Below are 5,489 nucleotides of genomic sequence, written 5' to 3'. Positions count from 1 at the left end.
GTGACTCCCTACTTGTAAAAGGGGCTCTGAATGTTTCCTTTCTAGTTTTTGTCTCTGTATTCCCTCTGTCATAAAAGTATCATCTGGGGCTTCCGTGGTGGCGCAGTGGTTAAGAATCCGCCTGCTAATGCAGGGGACACGGGTTCGAGCCCTGGTCTAGGAAGATCTCACATGCCGCGAAGCAGCTAAGCCCGTGCACCACAACTACTGAAGCCCGCGTGCCTAGAGCCCGTGCTCCGCAACAAGAGAAGCCTTGACAATGAGAAGCCCGTGCACCGCAATTTAGAGTAGCCCCCCGCTTGCTGCAACTAGAGAAAGCCCGCGCGCAGCAACGAAGACCCAACGCAGCCAAAAAAAAAAAAAAAAAAAAGTATCATCTGGAAGCCTTTATAAACAAACCTTTCAGTGTTTTTTGAAGTCTGTAAAATACAAGCAAATTAGAGCCGTGTAATATCTTTAAAACTATTACAATCATTTTCTTTTCTAGATGCAAACATTTAATACTGATCCTAGGGTCTGGGATCGGAGCCTGCTTTGACCTGGTGGTGAGAGGCGGCTGGGCCGAGCGATCCGGGGACGCTCCCATGGCCCAGTTCGTGTTCGAGGGTGACCTGCACTTGCTGCTGCAGCCGGCTACACCCATGCCCAACGCAGCCCCTGCGTGCTGGCAGCGCAAAGCGAAGGAAGCTTCGGGCCGGGCCTATGTGGGCAGCCAACCGATCCCACAGCGCCGGGAGGACCCCGGGGCCGAACTCCCGGCAAATCCAGCTCCAAGATTCAGACCACTCCCAGCAAACCTGGCGGCAATCGCTCTATCCCCCGTCGCAGTGCTTCCCAGATGGAGGTCGCTAGCATTCTCCCGAGCAAGGAGAAGCAGCCCGAAGACAGTCAGACACCCACCAAGAAGGAACATCAGAAAGCATGGGCTTTGAACCTGAACGATTTTCATATGGAGGAAGCCAAGATGCTTCGGCTCAGTGGAAAACCACAAAATGCCCCAGAAGGTTACCAGAACAGACTGAAAGTACTCTGTAGCCAGAAGGCCACGCCCAGCTCCAGCAGGAAGACCAGCAGTTACATTCCTTCGCGGCCAGACAGGATCCTGGACGCCCCTGAAATCCGGAATGACTAGTACCTGAACCGTGTAGATTGGAGCTCTGGGAATATACTGGCTGTGGCTTTGGACAACAGTGTGTACTTGTGGAGTGCTAGCTCTGGTGACACCCTGCAGCTGCTGCAACTGGAGCAGCCTGGGGACTATACATCTTCTGTGGCCTCGATCAAGGAGGGAAACTACCTGGCTGTGGGTACCAGCAGTGCTGAGGTGCAGCTGCGGGATGTGCAACAGCAGAAACGGCTTCGAAACATGACCATTCTGCCCGAGTGGGCTCCCTCGGTTGGAATAGCTATATCCTGTGTAGTGGCTCACTCTCTGGCCACATCCCACACCATGATGTTCGGGTAGCAGAACACCATGTGGCCACACCGAGTGGCCACAGCCAGGAAGTGTGTGGTCTGCGCTGGGCCCCAGATGGACGACATTTAGCCAGTGGCGGCAACGATAACTTGGTCGACGTGTGGCCCAGTGCTCCTGGAGAGGGTGGCTGGGTTCCTCTGCAGACATTCACCCAGCATCAAGAGGCTATCAAGGCTGTGGCTTGGTGTCCCTGGCAACCCAATGTCCTGGCAACTGGAGGGGGCACAAGTGATCAACACATTCGTGTCTGGAACGTCTGCTCTGGGGCCTGTCTGAGTGCTGTGGATGCCCATTCCCAGGTGTGCTCCATCCTCTGTTCTCCCCACTACAAGGAGCTCATCTCAGGCCATGGCTTTGCCCAGAAACAGCTGGTGATTTGGAACCCAACCATGGCCAAGGTGGCTGAGCTGAAAGGTCACACAGCCCAGGTCCTTAGACTGACCATGAGCCCAGATGGGGCTACAGTGGCATCAGCAGCAGCAGATGAGACCCTGTGGCTGTGGTGCTGCTTTGAGTTGGACCCTGCCCGGCGGCGGGAGCGGGAGAAGGCCAGCACAGCACAAAGCAGCCTCACCCACCAGGGCATCTGTTAAGGACCAACTCATCTCAGTTTTTGGTACTTTTTTTTTTTTACTTTTCTAATAAAGTCACGTCTCCCTTTTAAAAAAAAAAAAAGATCCTAATATGCGACCTTGCCTTGAAGGTTCAGTATCCTAAAAATTAATTTGCCATTTGTCTTATAAATGATTTTTAAAAATTGTGTACATTATGGTATGCTTGAATACATTACCAAATTTATCTGTATTTCTTTCCTGTCATTCACTGTTTAGTAGAAACAACATACTCACAAAACAGTTCATGGAATATAAAAAGCCAAAATTCTTGTGACATTAAATACTGAAGCTTCGTATTAATTACTGCAATATATATCGTTATATGATTACAGCTTACAATATCCCTGAGCATATGAACTATGACTGACTTATTTATCCCCAATTCTAACCATATTTCCAGACCTAGGCAGGCACTTAGCATGTGTTCAATAAGTGTTTGTTTAGGGAATTAATGTAAGTCTGAAAGAAATGGCATTGAAGTGCACATGTTTGTTATAGACTGAAAGTTTATGTTCCCCCCCACAAATTCATATGTTGAAATCTTAATTTAAAAAGTGGGGCCTTTGGGAGGTGATTAGGTCATGATGCTGGAGCCCTTATGAATGGGATTAGCACCCTTATAAAAGAGACCCAGAGTACAAGAATGTATACTCTTGTCCTTTTGAAAAGGATACATAATTTAAATAGCAGAGATAAACTCATTGCCAGAAGAATTCAGTGAATTTGGAAGTGGATCCTTCTCTAAGGGAATCTGAGATGAGACCTCAGCTCTGGCAGAAACTATGATTGCAGCCTTTTGAGACCCTAAGCAGAGGACCCAGTGATGCCATGCCAGACTCCTCCCACAGAAGCTAGGATTGGAACCAAGATGGCGGAGTAGAAGGGTGTGCTCTCACTCCCTCTTGTGAGAACACCAGAATCACTACTAGCAGCTGGACAATCATCGACAGGAAGACACTGGAACTCACCAAAAAAGATACCCCTCATCCAAAGACAAAGGAGAAGCCACAATGAGACAGTACGAGGGGCGCAATCACAGTAAAATCAAATCCCATAACTGCCAGGTGAGTGACTCACAAACTGGAGAACGCTTATACCACAGAAGTCCACCCACTGGAGTGAAGGTTCTGAGCCCCATGTCAGGCTTCTCAACCTGGGGGTCTGGCAACGGGAGGAGGAATTCCTAGGGAATCAGACTTTGAAGGCTACTGGGATTTGATTGCAGGACTTTGACAGGACTGGGGGAAACAGAGACTCCACTCTTGGAGAGCACACACAAAGTAGTGTGCGCATCGGGACCCAGGGGAAGGAGCAGTGACCACAGGGGAGACTGAACCAGACCTACCTGCTGGTGTTTGGGGGTCTCCTGCAGAGGCGGGGCAGGCTGTGGTTCACTGCGGGACGAGGACACTGGCAGCAGAAGTTCTGGGAAGTACTCCTTGGCGTGAGCCCTCCCAGAGTCTGCCATTAGCTCCACCAAAGAGCCCAAGTAGGCTTCAGTGTTGGGTTGCCTCAGGCCAAACAACCAACAGGGAGGGAACCCAGCCCCACCCATCAGCAGTCAAGTGGATTAAAACTCTCCAGAAAGTGGGCATAGAGGGAACCTACCTCAACATAATAAAGGCCATATATGACAAACCCACAGCAAACATCATTCTCAATGGTGAAAAACTGAAAGCATTTCCTCTAAGATCAGGAACAAGACAAGGATGTCCACTCTCGCCACTATTATTCAACATAGTTTTGGAAGTCCTAGCCATGGCAATCAGAGAAGAAAAAGAAATAAAAGGAATACATATGGGAAAAGAAGAAGTAAAACTGTCACTGTTTGCAGGTGACATGATACTATACATAGAGAATCCTAAAAATGCCACCAGAAAACTACTAGAGCTAATCAATGAATTTGGTAAAGTTGCAGGATACAAAATTTATGCACAGAAATCTCTTGCATTCCTGTACACTAATGACGAAAAATCTGAAAGAGAAATTAAGGAAACCCTCCCATTTACTATTTCAAGAAAAAGAATAAAATACCTAGGAATAAACCTACCTAGGGAGACAAAAGACCTATATGCAGAAAACTATAAGACACTGATGAAAGAAATTAAAGATGATACCAACAGATGGAGAGATATACCATGTCCCTGGATTGGAAGAATCAATATTGTGAAAATGACTATACTACCCAAAGCAATCTACAGATTCAATGCAATCCCTATCAAATTACCAATAGCATTTTTTATGGAACTGGAACAAAAAATCTTAAAATTTTATGGAGACACAAAAGACCCTGAATAGCCAAAGCAATCTTGAGGGAAGAAAACGGAGCTGGAGGAATCAGACTCCCTGACTTCAGACTATACTACAAAGCTACAGTAATCAAGACAATAGGGTACTGGCACAAAAACAGAAATATAGATCAATGGAACAAGATAGAAAGCCCAGAGTTAAACCCACGCACCTATGGTCAACTAATCTATGACAAAGGAGGCAAGGATATACAATGGAGAAAAGACAGTCTCTTCAATAAGTGGTGCTGGGAAAACTGGACAGCTACATGTAAAAGAATGAAATTAGAACACTCCCTAACACCATACACAAAAATAAACTCAAAATGGATTAAAGACCTAAATGTAAGACTGGACACTATAAAACTCTTAGAGGAAAACATGGGAAGAACACTCTTTGACATAAATCACAGCAAGATCTTTTTTGATCCACCTCCTAGAGTAATGGAAATAAAAACAAAAATAAACAAATGGAACCTAATGAAACTTCAAAGCTTTTGCACAGCAAAGGAAACCATAAACAAGACCAAAAGACAACCCTCAGAATGGGAGAAAATATTTGCCAACGAATCAACGGACAAAGGATTAATCTCCAAAGTATATAAACAGCTCATGCAGCTCAACAGTAAAAAAACAAACAACCTAATCCAAAAATGGGCAGAAGACCTAAGTAGACATTTCTCCAAAGAAGACATACAGATGGCCAAGAAGCACATGAAAAGCTGCTCAACATCACTAATAATAAGAGAAATGCAAATCAAAAGTACAATGAGGTATCACCTCACACCAGTTAGAATGGGCATCATCAGAAAATCTACAGACAACAAATGCTGGAGAGGGTGTGGAGAAAAGGGAACCCTCCTTCACTGTTGGTGGGAATATAAATCGATACAGCCACTATGGAGAACAGTATGGAGGTTCCTTAAAGAACTAAAAATAGAATTACCATATGACCCAGCAATCCCACTATGGGGCATATACCCAGAGAAAACCATAATTCAAAAAGACACATGCACCCCAATGTTCACTGCAGCACTATTTACAATAGCCAGGTCATGGAAACAACCTAAATGCCCATGGACAGACGAAAGGATAAAGAAGATGTGGTAC

General features: G+C 45.9%; 1 pseudogene; it reads left to right on the top strand.

The window, feature by feature from the left end:
* The first annotated feature begins 584 nt into the window (after positions 1 to 584).
* Positions 585 to 2,070, top strand: LOC132422502 (cell division cycle protein 20 homolog pseudogene; annotated as a pseudogene).
* The last annotated feature ends 3,419 nt before the right edge of the window (positions 2,071 to 5,489 follow it).

The sequence above is a fragment of the Delphinus delphis genome, chromosome 3, assembly GCF_949987515.2.
Source record: "Delphinus delphis chromosome 3, mDelDel1.2, whole genome shotgun sequence".
NCBI classification, from domain to species: Eukaryota; Metazoa; Chordata; class Mammalia; order Artiodactyla; family Delphinidae; genus Delphinus; species Delphinus delphis.
This window is presented reverse-complemented; position numbering and strand designations above follow the sequence as displayed.